Here is a 25,705-nt window from a genome sequence, read left to right on the forward strand (position 1 = left end):
CCCAGAAGGAGGAGAGAGAGAAAGGACCCAAGAAAATATTTGAAGAGATTACATTCAAAAACCTTCCCTAACATGGGAAAGGAAATAGCCACCCAAGTCCAGGAAGCGCAGAGAGTCCCAGGCAGGATAAACCCAAGGAGAAACACGCCAATGCACATAGTAATCAAATTGACAAAAATTAAAGACAAAAACAATTACTGAAAGCAGCAAGGGAAAAACAACAAATAACATACAAGGGAACTCCCATAAGGTTAACTAACAGCTGATTTCTCAGCAGAAACTCTACAAGCCAAAAGGGAGTGGCAGGATATATTTAAAGTCATGAAAGGGAAGAACCTACAACCAAGATTACTCTACCCGGCAAAGATCTCATTCAGATTCGATGGAGAAATCAAAAGCTTTACAGACAAGCAAAAGCTAAGAAAATTCAGCACCACCAAACCAGCTCTACAACAACTGCTAAAGGAACTTCTCTAAGTGGGAAACACAAGAGAAGAAAAGGACCTACAAAAACAAACCCAAAACAATTAAGAAAATGGTACTAGGAACATACACATCGATAATTACCTTAAAAGTGAACGGATTAAATGCTCCAACCAAAAGACACAGGCTTGCTGAATGGATACATAAAGGCCCATATATATATATATGCTGTCTACAAGAAACCCACTTCAGACCTAGGGACACATACAGACTGAAAGTGAGGGGATGGAAAAAGATATTCCATACAAATGGAAATCAAAAGAAAGATGGAGGGGCTTCCCTGGTGGCACAGTGGTTGGGAGTCTGCCTGTCGATGCAGGGGACACGGGTTCGTGCCTCGGTCCAGGAAGATCCCACATGCTGCGGAGCGGCTGGGCCCCTGAGCCATGGCCGCTGAGCCTGCGAGTCCAGAGCCTGTGCGCCGCAATGGGAGAGGCCACAACAGTGAGAGGCCCGCGTACCGCAAAAAAAAAAATTAAAAATAAAAAAAAAGAAAGCTGGAGTAGCAATAATCGTATCAGATAAAATACACTTTAAAATAAAGAATGTTACAAGAGACAAGGAAGGACACTATATAATGATCAACGGATCAATCCAAGAATAAGATATGACAATTATAAATATATATGTACCCAACACAGGAGCACCTCAATTCGTAAGGCAACTGCTAACAGCTATAAAAGAGGAAATCAACAGTAACACAATAATAGTGGGGGACTTTAACACCTCACTTACACCAATGGACAGATTATCCAGACAGAATATTAATAAGGAAACACAAGCTTTAAATGACACAATAGACGTGATAGGTATAACTGATATCTATAGGACCTTCCATCCGAAAACAGCAGATTACACTTTCTTCTCAAGTGCGCACGGATCATTCTCCAGGATAGATCACATCTTGTATCACAAATCAAGGCTTGGTAAATTTAACAAAACTGAAATCATATCAAGCATCTTTTCTGACCACAACGCTATGAGATTAGGAATCAATCACAGGAAAAAAACGTAAAAAACATAAACACATGAAGGCTAAACCATACGTCATTAAATAACCAAGAGATCATGGAAGAAATCAAAGAGGAAATCAAAAAATACCTGGAGACAAATTACAATGAAAACAGGACAATCCATAACCTATGAGATGCAGAAAAAGCAGTTCTAAGGGGGGAAGTTTATAGCAATAGAAGTCTACCTCAAGAAATAAGAAAAATCTCAAATAAACAATCTAACTTTACACCTAAAGGAACTAGAAAAAGAAGAACAAACAACACCCAAAGTTAGTAGAAGGAAAGAAATCTAAAAGGTCAGAGCAGAAATAAATGAAATAGAAACAAAGAAAACAATAGCAAAGATCAATAAAAAAGCTGGGTTTTAGAGAAGATAAACAAAACCGATAAACCTTTAGCCAAACTCATCAAGAAAAAGAGAGAGAGGTCTCAAATCAATGAAATTAGAAATGAAAAAGAAGTTATAATGGACACCACAGAAATACAAAGCATCATAAGAGACTACTACAAGTAACTCTGTGCCAATAAAATGGACAACCTGGAAGAAATGCACAAGTTCTTAAAAAGGTGTAACCTTGCAAGACTGAACCAGGAAGAAACAGAAAATGTGATCAGACCAATCACAAGTAATGAAATTGAAACTGTAATTTAAATTTTTCCAACAAACAAAAGTCCAGGACCAGATGCCTTCACAGGTTAATTCTATCGAACATTTAGAGAAGAGCTAACACCCATCCTTCTCAAACTCTTCCAAAAAATTGCAGAGGCAGGAGCACTCCCAAACTAATTCTATGAGGTCACAATCACTGTGATACCAAAACCAGACAAAGATACTACAGAAAAAGAAAATTACAGACCAATATCACTCATGAATATAGATGCAAAAATCCTCAACAAAATACTAGCAAACAGTCCAAGAACACAGTAAAAGGATCATACACCATGATCAAGCAGGATTTATCCCAGGGATGCAAGCATTCTTCAATATATGCAAATTAATCAATGTGATACACCACATTAACAATTTGAAAAATAAAATCCATGTGGTCATCTCAACAGATGCAGGAAAAGCTTTTGACAAAATTCAACACCCATTTATGATAAAAACTCTCCAGAAAGTGGGCACAGAGGGAACCTACCTCAACATAATAAAGGCCATATACAACAAACACACAGCACACATCATTCTCAATGGTGAAACACTGAAAATATTTCCTCTAAGGTCAGGAACAAGACAAGGACGTCCACTCTCACCACTATTATTCAACACAATTTTGGAAGTCTTAGCCAAGGCAATCAGAGAAGAAAAAGAAATAAAAGGAATACAAATTGGAAAAGAAGTAGTAAACCTGTCACTGTTTGCAGATGACATGATACTAACACAGAGAATCCTAAAGATTTCACCAGAAAACTACTAGAGCTAATCAATGAATTTGGTAAAGTTGCAGGATACAAAATTAACGCACAGAAATCTCTTGCATTCCTATACATTAATGATGAAAAGTCTGAAAGAGAAATTAAGGAAACACTCCCGTTTACCACTGCAGCAAAAAGAATACCTAGGAATAAACCGACCTAGGGAGACAAAAGACCTATATGCAAAAAACTACAAGGCACTGATGAAAGAAATTAAAGATGATTACACACAGATGGAGAAGTATACCATGTTCTTGGATTGGAAGAATCAATACTGTGAAAATGACTATAATACCCAAAGCAATCTACAGATTCAATGCAATCCCTATCAAATTACCAATGGCATTTTTTACAGAACTAGAACAAAAAATCTTAAAATTTGTATGGAATCACAAAAGACCCCGAACAGCCAAAGCAGTCATGAGTGAAAAAAACAGAGCTGGAGGAATCAGACTCCCTGACTTCAGACTATACTACAAAGCTACAGTAATCAAGACAATGTGGTTCTGGCACAAATACAGAACTACAGATAAATGGAACAGGATGGACAGTCCAGAGATAAACCCATGCACCTATGGTCAACTAATCTATGACAAAGGAGGCAAAGATATACAATGGAGAAAAGACAGTCTCTTCAGTAAGTGGTGCTGGGAAAACTGGACAGCTACATGTAAAAGAATGAAATTAGAACACTCCCTAACACCATACACAAAAATAAACTCAAAATGGATTAGAGACCTAAATGTAAGGCCAGACACTATAAAAATCTTAGAGGAAAATATAGGCAGAACGCTCTATGACACAAAACACAGGAAGATCCTTTTTGACCCACCTCCTAGAGAAATGGAAATAAAAACAAAAATAAACAAATGCAACCTAATGAAACTTCTAAGCTTTTGCACAGCAAAGGAAAACATAAACAAGATGAAAAGACAACCCTCAGAATGGGAGAAAATATTTGCAAATTAAGCAAGTGACAAAGGATTAATCTCCAAAATTTACAAGCAGCTCATGCAGCTCAGTATCAAAAAAATCCCCACCCAATCCAAAAATGGGCAGAAGACCTAAAGAGACATTTCTCCAAAGAAGACATACAGATGGCCAAGAAGCACATGAAAAGCTGCTCAACATCACTAATTATTAGAGAAATGCAAATCAAAACTACAATGAGGTATCACCTCACACCAGTTAGAATGGGCATCATCAGAAAAGCTATAAACAACAAATGCTGGAGAGGGTGTGGAGAAAGGGAACCCTCTTGCACTGTTGGTGGGAATGTAAATTGATACAGCCACTATGGAGAACAGTATGGAGGTTCCTTAAAAAACTAAAAATAGAATTACCATATGACCCAGCAATCCTACTACTGGGCATATACCCAGAGAAAACCATAATTCAAAAAGACACATGCACCCCAATGTTCACTGCAGCACTATTTACAATAGCTAGGTCATGGAAGCAACCTAAATGCCCATCAACAGATGAACGGATAAAGAAGGTGTGGTACATATATACAATGGAATATTACTCAACCATAAAAAGGAACGAAATTCGGTCATTTTTAGAGACGTGGATGGATCTACAGACTGTCATACAGAGTCAAGTAAGTCAGAAAGAAAAAACAAATATCGTATATTAACACATATATGTGGAACCTAGAAAAATGGTACAGATGAACCACTTTGCAGGGCAGAAATAGAGACACAGATGTAGAGAACAAACATATGGACACCAACGGGGAAAGTGGTGGCGTGGTGGTGGCGGAATGAATTGGGAGATTGGGATTGACAAATATACACTAATATGTACAAAATAGATAGCTAATAAGAACCTGCTGTATAAAAAAATAAAATAAAATTCAAAAAACAAATAAAACTGGTTGTGGTGATGGTTTCACAACTCTGTGAATGTAGTCAAAACCAATGAATTATATACTTTAAATAGGTAAATTGTATGGTATGTGAATTATATCTCAATAAAGCTGTTACCAAAAATATAATAAGTAAATAAATAAAACAAAGGAAGGAGTAGAGCATGACTAAAGGGGAGCTATTTCAGATTTGGTGATAATTTCTCTGAGGTGGTAACAACATTTCAGCAAAGATGTGAATAATCAAAAGTAGAAAACTATACAAAGATGTAAAAGAGGGCCTTCAGAAGGAAACAAGTGTAAAGAAACTAAAAGGAAAACATCCTGATATGTTTGAGAAATAGCAAAAAGGCTGATGTTAGTAAGTGAATAAGTGGTAGGATATGAGTCCTGAGAAGCAGACAAGGGCCAGGTCACACACAGCCTTGTAACACATGATAAGCAGTTTGGGGAGGTAATGGGTGCTTCAAGCAAGATAATGACATGATTTGATTTATATATACTAAATGCCACAGGGAGAAGAGACTATAAGGAAAGCCCTCCCCAGATTGTTCCATATGTTTGGAAAGCATTTCTCTGGGTTTTATCCAGGGGACAAACACCAGAAGCTCAAAATAGAGCAAGGGCCGGGAAACTGATGAATACTCCAGGCACTCTTCCGTTCTTCATATTCATTTACTTGGAGTCTGGTATATTTCTGAAACTTCTACACATACTTTCCGATGTGATTTCTTCTCCTAGTTTCTCTATCAATCCAATCTCACTGTTTCCTATCTTTCAGAAATTCACTGAAGTCTATCAGCTGATGGCAATCTTTCTCAAGTACTACCTTTAAAAAAACTTACCTAACTTATCTACTAACACATTCACTCAGAGTCCTCTGTACTCAAGAGTCCTGCTAAGTAGACACAAATATCCAGCAGACCTGCACGCAACTGACCTCCTTTAAGGCTCCCTTTAAAGTAATCCTAAGAGAGCCTTTTAGCTCTCACAATTCAGGCATCAGCACAAATCACATTTCTGTGGCCAAAAAAACTGCAAACAACCATACCTTCTCTGCTGGACTTCCTGTGGACGGACAAAAGCCATCACCATGTTGGTTAACTCCCTCCATAAATAAACAGCCCAGCCAACTGACTGTGGTAAAGTTGGTGAATTCTTCTGGCTACTTTATTTGAGAGGCATGACTAACACATCATGGTACTGTCAGCTGTAGGAATATTTATAGCAACTTTACACTAAACAGAATACTATCAGAACTTACTGAGAAAGAATTTTTTAAAAAATACACTTAGGCTATACCAAATTCTTAACAGGAAAAAATATTTTATCAGGAATAGATTCTCCGAAAAGAACTGTTTTTACAATTTCTAACCTTACTTCTTGGAAAATCATCCTTTGAAGTCATCTGTAAAATTATCCTTAATAAAAATTAACACAGGGCTTCCCTGGTGGTGCAGTGGTTAAGAATCTGCCTGCGAATGCAGGGGACACGAGTTCAAGCGACCTGGTCCAGGAATATCCCACATGCTGTCGAGCAACTAAGCCTGTGTGCCACAACTACTGAGCCCATGTGCCACAACTACTGAAGCCCACGTGCCTAGAGCCCATGGTCCATAACAAGAGAAGCCACCGCAATGAGAAGCCCGCACGCCGCAACAAACAGTAGCCCCCGCTCGCTACAACTAGAGAAAGCCCATGCATGGCAACGAAGACCCAACGCAGCCAAAAATAAATAATAAAATAAATTTTAAAAAATATTTAACACAAACTTTTCCCCACAAACTTCCAATAAAATTGGGAGATAGCGTTCCACAGGAAAAATTCCAAAATCACAGTATAAAGTATTGAGAAGGAATGACTTCATCTGAATTAGAGTGTCAAAATGACCTTAATAATAATCCAACAGCTCTACTACATTCCTTCCAACCCTCTTTGGACCTCTCTTCAGTTGTTAGTAACGTGTCAGTCACAAAGCATAAGAGCTTCTCTAATGCATGGAGATCCAGACTCCATAAAACTCTCAGCCTCCAAAACTTTATCTCCACCCTCCTTTAATCTAAAGTTAACATTTCTAAGAGAATCACATTTTTTTCTATAGGTGCTGTGGCCTGACACATGGTATACTCCAACATGAATGTTCTATAAATGTGTCTATACTACCCATTTTCTAAAATCAAAATTCTATATAGCATTCTATATATCTATCCATCACATGTTTCTATCAATCCACTATCCAGTATTTGAACAAAACTTACTACATGCTATATTAACAGAACGGAGTCTTTTGAAATGCATGTCTTTAGCTCTCAGAACTATAAAATCTAAGTACAGATCTTTTATTAATATTTTACTTCGAATTTATTTATTCCTTCAAAACTCCATCAGCCAAAACACCATCACACATAATTTCAGTGCTGTCATTCAGTACACAGAGTAAAGAACAGTGAAGTAACTTTTAACACTTGCTATTTTACCCTTTTCAACATAATTCATCTCTGTAAGAGGCAGGCTTGGCAAGCTTGAAGCATGAACTCTGGAGTCTGACTCTTAGGTTCAAATCCCAGTTCTGGCACTGATGAGTGGTGTGGGAGCTTAGACAAGTTATTTAACTTTTCTGAGCCTCATTTACTTCATCTGTAAAATGGGAAAAATAATAATTAGTGTTTTTCTCATAAACTTGTCATAGGTTTAAATGAGTTAATATCTATAAAGCTCTTAGAATAGTGTCTGGCACATAGTTAGGAATGATATAACTGTTAAAAGAAAAATAAAATAAAGAAATATCTTACACATAAGCTAAACAGACTCAGGACAGAAATGTGGTCCTGAATGAAAGTCAATTCATTAACTAGTTCCTCTTAATTTTTCAAAGGGCAAAATATTAAAATTACTAAAGGTAAGTTCCAGGGACTTCCTTGGCGGTCCAGTGGTTAAGACTTCACCTTCCAATGCAGGGGGTGCAGGTTCAATCCCTGGTGGGGGAGCTAAGATCCCACATGCTTCACAGCCAAAGGCCAAAAAAAAAAAACCAGATGCAATACTGTAACAAATTTAGTAAAGACTTTAAAAATGATCCACATCAAAAAAACAATCTTTAAAACAAAACAAAACACAACAACAACAACAAAAAAGGTAAGGTCCAAATAACAAGAAATTCCTGTGAAAGATTAAACCAGTTGGGCCTGTAGCTGATACTCTGTCCCTGGCTTTGATTCCAACACTGCACAAGAACTTCCTTCCAAGTCCTCAAGGAAAGCTGTTTTCAAGCTCCTGGGCAATAAAACACTGAATATCAATCACGTCCTGTTACTTAGCAAATATGAACTCATCATGGTCACAAATACTTTCAGGAGATCCAACTGTGAGTTGTGAGTTACTAATAGCTAACATTTATGTAATGTTTTTTATGGGTCAGGCACTGTTCTAAGTACTTTACGTATATTAACTCTTTTAATCCTCTCAATAAGTCTATAAGATATGTACTGTTTACTATTATCACCATTTTACAGATGAGAAAACTGAAGCGTAGAGAGTAACTCAACCAAGGTCATATACCTAATAACTCACCAACGTGGAATTCAAGCCCAGGCAGCCTACCTTCAAAGCCTGAGGTTTTAAACCATAGCTTCGTGCCTAAGTACAGAACATCACAGACAGGACTAATGATTTTAAAAAGCTGGCCAAGTTAAAAATATATGCTGGGACTTCCCTGGTGGCACAGTAGTTAAGAATCCGCCTGCCAACGCAGGGGACACTGGTTCGATCCCTGGTCTGGTAAGATCCCACATGCTGCAGAGCAACTAAGCCCGTGCGCCACAACTACTGAGCCTGTGCTCTAGAGCCTGCGAGCCACAACTACTGAGCCTGCATGCCTAGAGCCCGTGCTCCGCAGCAAGAGAAGCCACCGCAATGAGAAGCCCATGCACTGCAATGAAGAGTTAGCCCCAGCTCACCGCAACTAGAAAAAGCCTGCGCACAGCAACGAAGACCCAATGCAGCCAAAAATAATTTATTTATTTATTTAAAAAAATGTATGCTATGTCATGCTACAGTCACCAATAGCCAGAACTCACAAGCCAGGTAATGAGAAGATACTAAGAAAGCCAGTTTTCTTCTTTCTTCTTTCTCATTCTCGTTCTTCCCCCAGGCCTCCCAAATAAATATGAGTTAATACAAGAGAAATGCTTTAAATAGTGCCTGGCACATAGGAAGTGCTCATTACGTGTTAAGAGGAGGTAGTGGTAAAAACAGTAGTGTATGCCTGCTGACCCTGCCTCACTCTAATAGCTGTGATATGCTAGGAACTGTTGATATCTCTACCATCTTTCCCCCTTTATGATTAGAGGAAATGAACTCAGGATAATAAATAAATACGGTCCACTGTAACAAATCCTAATGACTCTTCAATTGTGTTACTTTGGCCTGACTATATACACAGAAGGAAAACTGCTTCACTCCTTGGCTCTCTTTTCTTGGTTTACAAAGACTGGAATGGGGCCAGAAAACAGCAGAATAAAGCAGCTTTGTAACCTTTTGACTAGTTGCCAAGAACAGAAGCAAGGTTTGTGAAAGGAACTTAATCAAACTAAACTTTGACTGTCAGATGGAAACTAGAAAAGGATTCTAATGATAAAAGCTCTACACACGACCAAGCGTTGTCAACCTCATGATTCTGTATCACTGCAGTTTTTTAAATGATGTGCCTAGACACAGAGTAAAGGACAGAGGTGACAGTAACAATAATTGGGGCAACAGGGTCTCCCTCTCTCAACTGTTCTGCACAATTATTTAGGTTAAAAGATTAAGAAAATCAAGATATATTTCAGTGAAAAAAAACTAACAAACCCAAACATCTCCAATTCCCAAAAAACAATATTGGAAAAAATCTAGCAGTCACTAGAATTTTTCAAACTGCAGGTTCAACACATTACTGGGTTATCATATCCATTTAGTGGATACCAACAGTTTGTTTTGAATGAAATGCAATTAAACAAAATAAATAGAAAACATTACAATGCATCACCAACAGTAAAAATAAATATTGTTTCATGAAACATCTGTTTCAATTTTAAATATTAATATGTACATATATGTGTATAAGTACTGGATGACAATGGAAAATGCATCTTATAGTGGGATTGTGATCAAAAAAGTTTGAATGCCATTTTACCCAAAGACTTTAAGAAACTGACCAGGGACTTCCCTGGTGGTCCAGTGGTTAAGACTCCGTGCTCCCAATGCATGAGGGCCAGGTTTGACCCCTGATCAGGGAGCTAGATTCCGCATGCCACAACTAAAGATCCCGCACACTGCAACTAAGACCCCGTGCAGCCAAAATAAATATTTTTTAAAAATAAAAAATAAAAAAACTGACCAGTCAAAAAGGAGGGAAATATCCACTTCAAGCTACATATGAAAGAACACTCAAAGTTTTAGTGGTTCTCTAAACTACAGTTTTTTAAAGGCAAGCCTCTGAAAATGAAGAAAAAAGGAAAAAGGAACCATCTGGGTAAGAATCAATAGTTTACCATAGTTATTCCAAATAAGCAACAATTTCACCGAATGAGAGGTACCAACACTAAATAAATATTACTAACAGGAGATAAACAGAAATGAGATAAAGCAAAGATTTTCAGTTCATCTAGCTATTAAATACCACACTAATATGACAGATGGTGCATAAGCAAAAGCTCTAGTACTCACTCTCAAGAACACTTATTTTTTAGTGTTATCTAATCACTGCTTCCTAACCTATAGCAAAGTTAAAAACTGATGAAAAGGAAAAACAGATTTGAAAAACTCAGTGAAGTAATAACACACTGATTACTAGGGTATGTTTTTTAATAAGATATGTATATACTCTTTTGTATCCTAAAATGTTCTCTAAATTCTGAAATATTTCAAGAAAAAGTCATACACACGCATTTTGGATTATGCTGTCAGTAAAGAGAGTGAGATTATCATATTAATATAATCAACCTAGTAGGAAAAAATTAACATCGTTGTGCTAAATTAAAATGCCCTCTTATTTTGAAAAAAGGAGGAACAACAGGTGAATCTGACCTAAATCTTTTTCAACTACTATGGAAACTAAAGAATAAGTTCAATTCCACCTAAGAGCTAATCATTCTAATTCATTCCCATAGTAACAGTGCTGATAGCAACAAACTACCAATTTTCCTAAATTCAGTAACTGCTACATTATTAAATTTCAGGTGAAAGGAAACTATTGAAATTTTAGAAAATAAACTGATTACCAAACCCACATATAAAAGAGAGTTGCTTTTGAAATAAAAATCAAATGTTTAAATCAAAGTAAAGAACATTCTAAATACCAGTAAGTAAATCATCAGAGCAAAGCTTACACTTTTCACCTCAATAACAATACTTTTCTGACAGAGAAAAAAAAAATCAAGACAAAAGCTACTATTAAAAATCAGTGCACTTAATTAACATGTCTGAGTTAATAAAGGGGGGTTAATAGTATATAAGAATGAAAATAAGTAGTATCCCTAACCAAGTGTCACTTCTGACTAGAAACAATGGTAGTTTTTTTGTTAACCAGATTCCATGATTCTCAAGTGTATTCAAAAATACTCAGAAAAATAACTTCTTATCACATGTAAGTCCCAGGCTCTTCCATTAAGCTGCACTCAACTGATATAAAATCATCTCCTTCCCTTAGAGATGCAACAAAATTTTTAAATCTGGAAATAATAAAAGTACAAAAAAGTAATAGTAATATGATTAACAATATTCTAAATGATTATTTGCATTTTTATTTAAAAAGGAATTGTTTTATGAAAGTACACCTCCTCTTTTCTAAAGTAAAAATAAAAAGACTAATTTAAATATATTACTCTAAACATGTTAGTCCTAAAGAAATGGATGCACTTAATTTTGTACAAATCTCGAAATGAGACTAGAGGTAAGTCAGAAATTTCAGCTTTAGTCTTCTGTTTTATATTTCAAAGTTGTTAAACTCTGAAATATTTCAAATCTTGAAATGAGACTAGAGATAAGTCAGAAATTTCAGCTTTAGTCTTGTTTTATATTTCAAAGTTGCTAAATTCATATTGGGGACAGTAAGATTTCAGAGTTCAAGACTATTACATAAATTTATTTAATATTCTGCAAATCAGAGAAAGGGAAAAAATTAATGTCAAGGGATAAACATTTCAGTAACATAGAATGCATTTTATTAAATAAACTGCCTTTTCTCCAAATAACTCAAAAGTAATTGACTTCCATATGATAATTTTTTTAAGAGGGAAGGACATGGATATTACTTGCTTTCTTAATATGTGGTTTTTGCCATCTAAGAAACCTAGGTAGTAAAGGGTTTGCAATTTGCCTTAAGCCAGCATTTATAAAAGGACCAGGTAAAACCCCTCTCTAAAGTTCCCAACCAAATGCAGTATTCTTCTATGTTTCAGAGAAATTGGATTTTTTAACTGTTTTAACCTATGAAGGAAGAAATCATTAAACTAGTAGAACTTTGTACAAAAAGGTCATGAACTCTGGAGCTAGAAAAACTAAGTTCAAATCCACCTCTCCTGACAACTAGCTGTGTTACTTTGGGCAAATTGTGTAACTTCTGTGCCTTGGTTTTCTCATTTGTAAATGGAGATAAATATAGTACTTACTTCATAGTGTTGTAAGGATTAAAGCGTTAATACTATATGTAAGCCACTTGGTAATTCCTGGCACAGAGTAAGTGCTACACAAAATGTGCTTTTTTAAAAAAATTACTGCTTTACCACTACAGATTTTTATAGTTCAGTTGTGAAAAAGTTTCCCAAATGAAAATTATTTAATTGTATGTATAAAGAACATGACTTTATTTATATTAATTAAGCTGTGATACAGATTAATGCAAGAACCTTAAACTCAAATAATGAAATCACTGAGTGTTTTGAAAATAGAAAATCATAAAATCTAGTTAAAAAAATCATATGCCGTTGTACTGATAAGAATTGACACCTTTTTAGGATTAAATAAATCTTATTTTCATTCTAATGTTAAGTCTTTCTTTTTCCCTACACCCTGGTGATGCAGGTTATGTTTAGTCTTATAGTTTAATTCAGATATAAACAAATAAAGTCAAATTCAGAATCTAAGTGTAAATATCAGCCTTGTATAATGTCACCTAGTTCATATGAACTGTCTACATATGTAATATAACTGTACATAGTAGGTATCCAATAAAAAAATTTGCTGAAAGGAATGTATTACAAAGATTATTACTATTTCCTAACTACTATAAAACTATTTGTTTTTATTTCCTAGGGAATAAAAACAAATTTAACTAGTACAAATATTAACCAAGCTAATAAGTTAAAGTGCATCCAACACAATCTGTAGCAAGATCTTTAAGATATTAAGCGCTGACCGCCTTGGGCTAATCTGTTAATTAACTTACAATAAGTCAGCACTATCTACAGTTCCTCTTCTGGTTTAAAATACTACTACATATTTAAAAGGGGAAAATAGCAAAGATAAGTTTTATGAAGCCCATATTTCAAATATCCGTTTTAATATACTATAAATAATAGAGAAAATACCCTATTTCTACATTTAATAATTAGATACCCTAGGACTTAGGTTAATGGGATCAAATAAAAACATCAAGATGATCATGTCACTGCTGTTTGCTGTGTTCTCTGCCAATAAAACATAATAAGGCAGTTTTTGCTTAAGCCATATATTCTGTACGAGAACATGCACCTGTATTTTTAAGTTAATCCGCAGATAGAAAGTCCACATATTTTTCCACTTTACTATAAATATTACAATTCGGCCCCTTGGTATATACCAATTAAATGAATGTATTGGAAAAAAAACTATTCTTAATATCCTTAAATACATTTGGAACTATTTCTATGTTGAACTATATTCTATGTTGAACAATTCTGAACTATTCTTCCTCTATTTAAATCACAAAGAAGTTAAAATATCCTGCTATTATATGCAGAACACAAAAATCTTTTAGACAACTACCAAAAAAGAAGTTCTATGAGACTTTTGTCTGTAAACAAAACAAAAAGAATGAAGTCATGGAATGGCTTAGGCAGATCACAGAAACCATCATACCGCAAGGTACAAATGACCAGGACACTGTAAAAATTTTAAATTTTTAAAACTGCATTTTCCTTAAAACATATCCTAGGGTTCAAGGATAAAAATTAAAGCATGTAAAACAAAGTACAGTAGCAAGTAAAATGACAAAAAATAACAATCAAAAATAATCAAACAAAAAAACCCTGCAGGCATAATACGCATAAATGTATTTTAAATTGAGCCATCAGGTCTACAAACTAAGACTTTGCCAAACTAAAGCAGAAATTTTTATAGAAAACCGACAGTCATTCCTCTCCTGAGCTTTAAAAACACATACACTATGTTGTCTCTAGTGATATTTTTTCCTTTGGCAGCTAAGCATGAGGTGTAGGCTTTTCAGTAATTAGAAAGTCTATCACTGTTCTGTACAAACAATAGGACCATGAATACAACTGCTCCAATGAGACCACAGGATGTTCGTTTCACGTAAGAGCTTTTATGCAGAATTTGTATCATAATAGGCCAAAGAGATTTTAGAAGAAAAGAGGGAGAGAAAGAGACTCCCTAAGACTTTTCAACTTCTACTTCTGTACAACAGTTTCTTTCTGGAGTCCCTCTTTGAAGGCAAAATGACTTCAACCTTGAATTTTAAATTCTGCATCATAGATTTCTTAACCTAAAACGTTTATTCCTACGACATAAATTTATTGAAATGAACCACTAAATACAATAGTGTGCTCTCCAGCCTACAGCTTTGAAAGAACTAAAACCCATTTCTCTAAACACATGAACAGGACTTATTTGTGAATAATGACGTTGGGGAAAACACCACCAATTTAAACCCTGATTTCCGTATTTTGTAAAATAAAGGGATAAGTTTGAACTCTTATGGTTCCCTCCAGCTGTGAACTATAGAAATCAATCTAGATTTAAACAGGCATGCTGAAGAAGTAAAAAGTTCAGAAATGAAAAAGGTTAAAAGAGGGCCTTGCAGCAATCCAAATGTGGGTATGTATGTACAAAAAAAAAAGGGTCCACCAGCCCGGAGGTAAGAAAACATAAGAGTCAGCCCATATTCATTGGGGTTAGTTTTTAAAGATTGGGAAATGATGAGGCCAGGATGAACAGAAGCTAGAGTTTCCAATGTAGGTGCTGGGTTCGAGGAAGTACTAGTAAGGAGCTTTCAAAAGGGCTTCCCTCAGCAGTGAAATAATTCCTGAAAGCCAACCAGAAGGGTCCTTCTCTGTGGCTTCTAGGACTAATACGGCCAAGCTCCAAAGTCCTTTGCTAAAAATAGCTGAAGGGATCAGCCCAATTTTGGAATACACCAAGGTCTATGCTATGTTTGCATATGTATATGTCTCATATAACGAGGGAGACTTTTCTATAACTTATTAGTCAAAAGAAAAGCATATGCTAAAAGCTGTATTTATTCTGTCCACTGAAGTACTAAATTTTAGAGCACAATTTACATGAGAACAGAAACTGATCACACAAAAACATTTGTAATCAAATGCTAGAAATACACCATAAATATTGGAAAGACAAAAATAAAAATTATCCAACTCTGTGTCTCAAAATATACCTCAGATAACAAATTTTGGAAAACAGGACACTAACCCTTATTAAAACTAATCGCTTCATTTTAGAGATGACTAAAAGCCTACAGAGACATTTAAGAAATTTACGAGAAACTGAAGTCTCAAAATGAGAAAAAGATGGTTTCAAGACGGTGAAAACAGTAAAGAAAAAAAGAGTCAGAAGAATATGCTAAGTAATAAAGTAATGTAATGTCTGGTCTATGAAGAAAAACAGAAAACTTGTCAATACAGTAACAATGAAGAAACAACGTATAAGAAGCAAAGATAAAGATACACATGCACACTGAGTTCAACTAAAGAAAATTCGAAATTACTTCGAAATTACTATAATGAACTCTAGCAGAAATTTCTTCAGTAACAGTACACTAAAATTTTTGTCAATAAGGTTAAAAGTCTGGGGCTAATAATCTCCCAAGAAACTCTGTCCTCCAACATAGCAACTGTCCTGTAAGTAAAGCCCATGCAGAAAACAAGAGCTGATCATCCCAGAACATCCGCATTTTTGCCTCAGCTGTGCATATCCATTCTCATGGGACAGAGAACAAGAAAATGACAGAACGTCCTCATGACCTGTCGATTAACAAGATGACACAAGCCCAATCTACCAGCAATTCCGAGTGCCTGCCACCTGTTAGCCTGCTCTAGCGGAAGCCCCCAAAACTGTGCTCCAGCGAAGAACTGGGAACGCCTTTGTTGTTCCCTAACCATGGAAACTACCAGAGTTCAGTCTAACCCAGCGCCTTAAGGAAAACTTCCCCCAGGCCGGGTAAATCTGCCCAGATCCGGGCTTGGGCAAAGGCCTCCTCTAGCGAAGAAAAGGAGGGAGAACCCCAGGCGAAGCACAAATGTCACCTACTCGTCCCGGGAGGAGTAGGGGTCAAGGATGAAGGAAGTTGGAGAACCAGGACCTAGGACCCCGGAGAGAGACAGGCTCAGTTTCGCAGTGGAGCAGGGTGAGCACAACGAGGAGGTGGGCCGTCCTGCTGGGTGAAAAAACAGCAAGATCCCAGGATCAACGGTCGGGGAAGAAAGGTGCTAAAGTGAGAGTAGGGGCAAAACCGAGGGGCAGTGGCTTAGGGAAGCGCTGAGGCGAAAAGGCAAGAAACCAGGGCTTTTAAAAGGCGGATGAGGCGGAGGAAAAATAGCAAGGCGAGAGGTGAGCGGCGACAAAACAGGCTCAGCTGAGGGGAAAGAGGCGAGGCCGGCTTCGGGGGGAAGGAATGAAATGAGCTCAGGAAGCACTGCAGGGACAAGGGACAGGCAAAGAGAACCCCCACCCACAGGGACCGGGACACAACACTTGACCCGGCCCTCTACAAGCTGTACTCGACCGGCCGCACTCAGAACCTGTCGGCAGCGGAGACTCACCCAAAGGCTGCAGAGACCCCACAGCAGGACATGGGGACCGGTCCAAACACACAGGAGGACCAAGCGGCTGCAGGAAACGGCGGCGTTAGTGTGACCCGGATGCGCATCCCTAGAAACCGGAAGTTGGCGGCCAGGGTCATCACACAATCCACACCTCGTTCTAACAGAAGCCTTTGGGCGCATGTGTCAGGCCTCACACATGCGGGGCGGGGAAGCGCCTAGACCCCGCCCACTCGGCCGTCCCGGGAGCCCCGCCCCTAGTTACGGCCCTCCCGGCCCCTCGGTGGTGCTTGGGGCGGGTAGGTTGGTTCACGCGGCGCCTGGGTACCACTGAGGCCCAAGCAGCACCGGTAAAAAAAAAAATACTCAGCACTCATGTTTCAGGAAGGTGTTTTAAGTTGCGTGTAATTCCTGTCTCTCTAAAGCGAAAGTGAAATGTTGGACGTATTTGGTAGATTCAGAAAAACTGTGGGAGGAAGAATCGCTAGGAAATTCTGGAAGGCACTTGGAGGGGAGGCTAGCCCAAGGTGATGGTTTTATTCCGGTATTAGTTTATTCCTAATATTGTATTGAGCTTCCAGTTAACCTCTATTTCTTGCACAATATTTTATGTAATAATTTTATCAGAAACAAGGTTTTTAAATGCTTCGTTAACGTTAAATTACCACCCCAATATGGAAAAGAAGCAGGGTTGAATTAAGGTTTTGTGGGGGCCTGAAGTTTATTCAATTCGGGGGCTCTCTTTAAGTAAACCCACAATTACAAATACAATATTAGGTCTAAAAATGAATCTTTAGTGTTAGCAAAGAAATCACAAGTTTTAAAAATTTCATGAATAACACAAAATCCAGAAAAAATAAACACTATTAGTTGATACACCTCTAAAGTACGTTTTTTTCCTACCTTTTTTGGCTGTATCTTCTTTGATCACCTTTTCCTATGACAATTTACTAAGCAATATCATTTACCGAGATCCTTGACTCCTGTCTCTGACACCATACATCTAAATCATCAGCAAATTCTGCAGGATCTACCTTTAAAATCTGTCCAGATTATGACTATTTACTGCCTCTGTTGGTATAAGCCACAGTTAATGTGTGGCTGTTTGCTGTTTTTATACACTTGCCCTTCCAGGGTCTATTAACACAGCAGCAGTGGGCTCCTGTTAAAACCTTAATCAGATCAGGTCCCTCCTCCAGTGGATTCCTATTTCAAAGTGAAAACCAGAATCCTGCATAAGCCTAGAGGACCCTCAAGACTTGACACCCTCCAGTACAAATAACCTCATCTCCTACTCTTTCCATTAACCCTCTTTTCAAGGCACATTGGCCTCTTTGCTATTCTTCTAACCTGCACATAGACTCAGGGTATTTGTGCTTGCTGATCCCTCTGCCCAGAATGTTCTTCCTCCAGATAACTGCATCTTTCACCCTATCACTTCTTTTACATCTTGGTTCAAATGTCACCCTCTCAATGAGAACTTTCCTAACACTATATTTGAAATTAAAGTATTACCCACAAAAATAAACTCAAAATGGATTAAAGACCTAAATGTAAGGCCAGACACTATAAAACTCTTAGAGGAAATCATAGGCAGAACACTCTGTGACATAAATCACAGCAAGATTCTTTTTGACCCACCTCCTAGAGACATGGAAATAAAAACAAAAATAAACAAATGGGACCTAATGAAACTTAAAAGCTTTTGCACAGCAAAGGAAAACATAAACAAGATGAAAAGACAACCCTCAGAATGGGAGAAAATATTTGCCAATGAAGCAACTGACAAAGGATTCATCTCCAAAATTTGCAAGCAGCTCATGCAGTTCAATATCAAAAAGCAAACAACCCAATCCAAAAATGGGCAGAAGACCTAAGTAGACATTTCCCCAAAGAAGATATACAGATTTCCAACAAACACATGAAAGGATGCTCAACATCACTAATCATTAGAGAAATGCAAATCAAAACTACAATGAGGTATCACCTCACACTGGTCAGAATGGCTATCACCAAAAACTGTACAAACAATAAATGCTGGAGAGGGTGTGGAGAAAAGGGAACCCTCCTGCACTGTTGGTGGGAATGTAAATTGATACAGCCACTATGGAGAACAGTATGGAGGTTCCTTAAAAAACTAAAAATAGAATTACCATATGACCCAGCAATCCCACTACTGGACATATACCCTGAGAAAACCATAATTCAAAAAGAGTCATGTACCACAATGTTCATTGCAGCTCTATTTACAATAGCCAGGTCATGGAAGCAACCTAAGTGTCCATCAACAGATGAATAGATAAAGAAGATGTGGCACATATATACAATGGAATATTACTCAGCCATAAAAAGAAACGAAATTGAGTTATTTGTAGTGAGGTGGATGGACTTAGAGTCTGTCCTACAGAGTGAAGTAAGTCAGAAAGAGAAAAACAAATACCGTATGCTAACACATATATATGGAATCTTAAAAAAAAAATGGTTCTGAAGAACCTAGGGGCAGGACAGGAATAAAGATGCAGACGTAGAGAATGGACTTGAGGACACAGGGAGGGAGAAGGGTAAGCTGGGACGAAGTGAGAGAGTGGCATGGACATATATACACTACCAAATATAAAATAGATAGCTAGTGGGAAGCAGCCGCATAGCACAGGGAGATCAGCTCAGTGCTTTGTGACCACCTAGAAGGGTGGGATAGGGAGGGTGGGAGAGAGACGCAAGGGGGAGGCGATATGGGGACGTATGTATATGTATAGCTGATTCACTTCGTTATACAGCAGAAACTAATACACCATTGTAAAGCAATTATACTCCAATAAAGATGTTTAAAAAATAATTAAAGTATTACCATCCTCCCTGCACTTCCTAGTCCAGTTCCCTCACTTAATTTTTCTGTAATAACATTTTTCCCGTCCAACAATTTGCTAGTGAATTTGGTTTAACATCTTGCCCCCACCCCCATCTCCCTCCCCTTCCTCCCCCCACCAGAATGTGAGCTCCATGAGGGCACGCATGTTTGTCTGTTTTGTTCCCAGATGTATTTCAGTACCAGAACAGAACGTTGCATGTGGAGGGCACCCAATAAATGCTTGTTGACTAAAAGGATCAATTGCTCATTTACTTTGCTTTTGCTTATCCAAAACCATGCAAGCTGAGCCAACAACTCCACCAGGGGGAGCACATGAGTAACCAATGTGGTATCCCCAGAAAAGTTTTTCCTAAAGCATACACATACACATAATTCTAAAACACACCTACAAGAAAGAACACAAATACCTCCCCAGAGCAAAGAATGCTGCACCTCCTATCAATAAAAACCCTCCAATGTCTTCACAGTCCCTTAAGAATAAAATCCAAGCTCTTTACTATGGTCTACAAGGCCCTTCTTGGCCTGCCCTTCCCAACTCTCTGATGTCATTTCCAGCCTCCCTTACCCTCACGTACAGCCATCCTGTTCTCCTTTGTGCTTCTTGTACAAACCAAGCTTTCTTGCCTCAGGGTCTAAGCAAATACCCTTTCTGCTCTCTTGAACACTCCTCTCCAAACGTTCCAATGAATTATTCCTTCTGCTACTTTCAGTTAAATTTCAGTTCTGAAGGCTTCACGCAGGCCCCCCATGACCCCCATCTCCCGTCTAAAGTAGCTCTTCCATCCCCTTCTCATACCTTATCTTTTCTCCATAGTCCCTATCACTATCTGAAATTACCTTGTTTATTTATCGTCTGTCACTAGAAAGTAAGCTCCATGGGGGTCTATATCTCTCTTGTTCACTGCTAAATTCTCAGCACTAGAAGAGTGGTTGGCATATAGTAGGTGCTCAATAAACAAAACAAGTAATTACTAATATTTACTGAAGCTTCACTATGTGTTACGTACCATACACAGTAAATATATAAATGCTCATATTTCTCTTTCAATCATCCCAACAATCTTGGGAAGTATTATGATTATCTCCATTTTAGAGATGAGGAAACTGAGGCAGGGTTATGTTAAGCAACTTGCTCAAGGCCACATAACTGGCAAGAAGCAAACCCATGACTTGAATCCAGGTCTGCAAGACTACAGAGCCCATGATTCCTCTCAAACTATAGGAACAGGGCTTCCCTGGTGGCACAGTGGTTGAGAGTCTGCCTGCCAATGCAGGGGACACGGGTTCATGCCCCCGTCCGGGAAGATCCTGCATGCCGCGAAGCGGCTGGGCCCGTGAGCCATGGCCGCTGAGCCTGCGCGTCCGCAGCCTGTGCTCCGCAACGGGAGAGGCCACAACAGCGAGAGGCCCGCGTACCGCAAAAAAAAAAAAAAAAAAAAAAAAAAAAAAACTACAGGAAGAGTAAGTATGGATTCATTTATTTACTAGTTTCTTTTCTCTGACTTCAGACAATTGTGCTTGCTGTCATGGTCAGCAAGAGTGGAAATGTTTGTTGGGGTTTTTTTCCTGCCCTACTGCACTACTCCTGGGGACAGATATCAAGAAATATGCTAGGGACTTACCTGGTAGTGCAGTGGTTAAGAATCCACCTGCCAATGCAGGGGACACGGGTTCGAGCCCTGGTCCAGGCACATCCCACGGAGCAACTAAGCCCGTGCACCATAACTACTGAGCCTGCGCTCTAGAGCCAGTGTGACACAACTACTGAGCCTGTGTGCCACAGCTACTGAAGCCCACGCGCCTAGATCCCGTGCCCTGCGACAAGAGAAGCCACCACAATGAGAAGCCCGTGCACCGCAATGAAGAGTAGCCACCTCTCACTGCAACTAGAGAAAGCCCGCACCCAGCGACGAAGACCCAAGGCAGCCAAAAAATAAATTAATTAATTAATTATTTTAAAAAAAGGAATATGCTAAAAATATGGTTTTGCTCAAGCCGAGTTATAACTACTTAGATATTTGCTATATTATTTCTGTAGATTTGAAATATTTCATTCAAGTTTTAACATTCAAATAATCCAAAAGTATTATGGCCATGTCTTTCTAAACAAAAGCCAAAACGTAAATCAAAACACAAGCCTAATTACACTAAAGCTATCTAAAAATAAGTTCTCTAAATTATATATTTCCAATAAAAACACATAATGAATCACTGTTTTGTAATAGTTATCAACTTAAACTCTCCTGATTGATCTGAGAGGCTAATGGTCTAGCTTTTGTTTCTGTTGACTTCTCTATGGTACTTAAGGCAATATCTTAATATGTACATGAGATTTGAGCCTCTAAAGCAATCGATAGTTGATGGGATCGTAAAATGGTGCAACTGCTATGGAAAACAGTAGGGCAGTTCCTCAAAAAATTCAAAATCAAACTACCATATGACCAGCAATCCCACTTCTGAATATATAGCCAAAAGAATTGAAAACACAGTCTCAAAATGATATTTGCACACCCATGTTTATAGCAGCACTATTCACGATAGCCAAAAGGTAGAAGCAACCCAAATATCCATTGACAGATAAATGGATAAATAAAATAAGGTATATGCATACTTTATTTTTTAATATACTTTAGAATACAATGCAGCCTTAAAAACGAAGGAAATTCTGTCACATGATACAATATGGATGAACCTTTAGGCCATTATGCTAAGTAAAATAAGCTAGTCACAAAAAGACAAATACTGTATGATTCTACTTATCTGAGGTCATACATACCAGTGGCTGAGGAATTCCCTGGTGGTCCAACGGGTAAGACTCCGAGCTCCCAATGCAGGGGGGCCAGGTTCAATCGCTGGTTGGGGAAATAGATCCTGCACGCATGCTGCAACTAAAGAGTCCACATGCTGCAACTAAGACCCAGTGCAGCCAAAATAAATAAATAAAAATAAACATTAAAAAAAATAAATATACCAGTGGCTGGAGGGAGAGAACAAAGGGGAATTGTGTAATGGGTAGAGAGTTTCAATTCTGTAAGATAAAAAGACTTAGGAGACCTGTTTCACAAAAATGTCAATATACTTAACACTACTGTTAAGTGTACACTGAACTGTACACTTAAAATGGTAAAGGTGGTAAATTTTATGATATGCTTTTACCACAATAATTACTTAGCTCTTAAAAAGAAATCTATAGCAATCTAGTCATTGATATAATAAAGATGTGGGTCACTTTATGCCTACTCGGCCCTTCATGAACATTATCATAGTCTTTTTCACAGTTTTGTCGAAATTTAAACCAGTAAGAAGGCTTTGGAGTAGAATAAATTCACATTTTCAAGATGTGCAATAACCATTGCTTTTTTTTTTCTTTTTTGAATTCTATTTTATTTATTTTTTTATACAGCAGGTTCTTATGAGTCATCCATTTTATACATATCAGTGTATACATGTCAATCCTAATCTCCCAATTCATCACACCACCTCCCCCACCACCACTTTTTCCCCTTGGTGTCCATACGTTTGTTCTCTACATCTGTGTCTCAATTTCTGTCCTGCAAACTGGTTCATCTGTACCATTTTTTCAGATTCCACATATATGTGTTAACATACGATATTTGTTTTTCTCTTTCAGACTTACTTCATTCTGTATGACAGTCTCTAGGTCCATCAACGTCTCTACAAATGACCCAATTTCGTTCCTTTTATGGCTGAGTAATATTCCATTGTATATATGTACCACATCTTCTGTATCCATTCGTCTGCAGATGGGCATTTAGTTTGTTTCCATGACCTGGCTATTGTAAATAGTGCTGCAATAAACATTGGGGTGTATGTGTCATTTTGAATTATGGTTTTCTCTGGGTATATGCCCGGTAGTAGGATTGATGGGTCATATGGTAATTCTACTTTTAGTTTCTTAAGGAACCTCCATACTGTTCTCCATAGTGGCTGTATCAATTTACATTCCCACCAATAGTGCAAGAGTGTTCCCTTTTCTCCACACGCTCTCCAGCATTTGTTGTTTGTAGATTTTCTGATGATGCCCATTCTGACTGCTGTGAGGTGGTACCTCACTGTAGTTTTGATTTGCATTTCTCTAATAATTAGAGATGTTGAGCAGCTTTTCATGTGCTTCTTGGCCATCTGTATGTCTTCTTTGGAAAAATATCTATTTAGGTCTTCTGCCCATTTTGGATTGGGTTGTTTGTTTTTTTAATATTGAGCTGCATGAGCTGTTTATATGTTCTGGAGATAAAACCTTTGTCTGTTGATTCATTTGCAAATATTTTCTCCCATTCTGAGGGTTGTCTTTTCATCTTGTTAGTAGTTTCCTTTGCTGTGCAAAAGCTTTTAAGTTTCATTAGGTCGCATTTGTTTATTTTTGTTTTTATTTCCATGTCTCTAGGAGGTGGATCAAAAAAGATCTTGCTGTGATTTTTGTCAAAGAGTGTTCTTCCTGTGTTTTCCTCTAAGAGTTTTATAGTGTCCAGTCTTATATTTAGGGCTCTAATCCATTTTGAGTTTATTTTTGTGTATGCTGTTAGGGAGTGTTCTAATTTCATTCTTTTACATGCAGCTGTCCAGTTTTCCCAGCACCACTTATTGAAGAGACTGTCTTTTCTCCATTGTATATCCTTGCCACTTTGTCATAGATTAGTTGACCATAGGTGTGTGGGTTTATCTCTGGGCTTTCTTTCCTGTTCCATTGATCTATATATCAGTTTATGTGCCAGTACAACATTGTCTTGACTACTGTAGCTTTGTAGTATAGTCTGAAGTCAGGGAGTCCGATTCCTCCAACTCCGTTTTTTTCCCTCAAGACTGCTTTGGCTGTTTGGGGTCTTTTGTGTCTCCATACAAATTTTAAGATTTTTTGTTCTAGTTCTGTAAAAAATGTCATTGGTAATTTGATAGGGATTGCATTGAATCTGTAGATTGCTTTGGGTAGTATAGTCATTTTCACAATATTGATTCTTCCAATCCAAGAACATGGTATATTTCTCCATCTGTGTGTATCATCTTTAATTTCTTTCATCAGTGTCTTGTAGTTTTCTGCATACACGTCTTTTGTCTCCTTAGGTAAGTTTATTCCTAGGTATTTTATTCTTTTTGCTACAGTGGTAAATGGGAGTGCTTCTTTAATTTCTCTTTCAGACGTTTTATCATTAGTGTATAGGAATGCAAGAGATTTCTGTGTATTAATTTTGTATCCTGCAACTTTACCAAATTCGTTGATTAGCTCTAGTAGTTTTCTGGTGGCATCTTTAGGATTCTCTATGTAAAGTATCATGTCATCTGAAAACAGTGACAGTTTGACTTCTTCTTTTCCAATTTGTATTCCTTTTTTTCTTTTTCTTCTCTGATTGCCGTGGCTAGGACTTTCAAAACTATGTTGAATAATAGTGGCAAGAGTGGACGTCCTTGTCTTGTCCCTGATCTTAGAGGAAATGCTTTCAGTTTTTCACCATTGTGAATGTTGTTAGCTGTGGGTTTGTCGTATATGGCCTTTATTATGTTGAGGTAGGTTCCCTCTGTGCCCACTTTCTGGAGAGTTTTTAATCATTAATGAGTGTTAAATTTTGTCAAAAGCTTTTCCTGCATCTATTGAGATGATCATATTGTTTTTATTCTTCAATCTGTTAATATGGTGTATCACATTGATTGATTTGTGTATATTGAAGAATCCTTGCGTCCCTGGGACAAATCCCACTTGATCATGGTGTATGATCCTTTTAATGTGTTGTTGGATTCTGTTCGTTTTATAAAATTCACCTGTGAAGCCATCTGGTCCTGGACTTTTGTTTGTTGGAAGATTTTAATCACAGTTTCAATTTCATTACTTGTGATTGGTCTGTTCATATTTTCTATTTCTTCCTGGCTCAGTCTTGGAAGGTTATACCTTTCTAAGAATTTGTCCATTTCTTCCAGGTTGCCCATTTTATTGGCATAGAGTTGTCTGTAGTAATCTCTTAGGATGCTTTGGATTTCTGCAGTGCCTGTTGTAACCTCTCCTTTTTCATTT

The 25,705-nt window shown here is 37.7% G+C and overlaps 1 protein-coding gene across 18 annotated transcripts in view; it reads right to left on the reverse strand.

Moving 5' to 3' along the window:
* Window positions 1-25,705, reverse strand: part of EYA3 (EYA transcriptional coactivator and phosphatase 3) — a 144,054-nt gene that overhangs the window by 87,876 nt on the left and 30,473 nt on the right. For 2 of the 18 annotated variants that reach the window (XM_032629275.1, XM_032629281.1), the window contains exons 1-2: window positions 16,815-16,923; window positions 7,260-7,419 (exon numbers count right to left, since the gene is read on the reverse strand). The exons of 11 other annotated variants lie outside the window; for them this stretch is intronic. The gene's annotated coding sequence lies outside the window, so the exon portion shown is untranslated. Of the gene's footprint in view, window positions 1-7,259; window positions 7,420-16,814; window positions 16,973-22,459; window positions 22,491-25,705 lie in introns of those variants that run through there. 5 more of the 18 variants (XM_032629343.1, XM_032629276.1, XM_032629371.1 and 2 more) reach the window with 5 other exon arrangements.

The sequence above is a fragment of the Phocoena sinus genome, chromosome 1 (assembly GCF_008692025.1).
Source record: "Phocoena sinus isolate mPhoSin1 chromosome 1, mPhoSin1.pri, whole genome shotgun sequence".
Taxonomy (NCBI): domain Eukaryota; kingdom Metazoa; phylum Chordata; class Mammalia; order Artiodactyla; family Phocoenidae; genus Phocoena; species Phocoena sinus.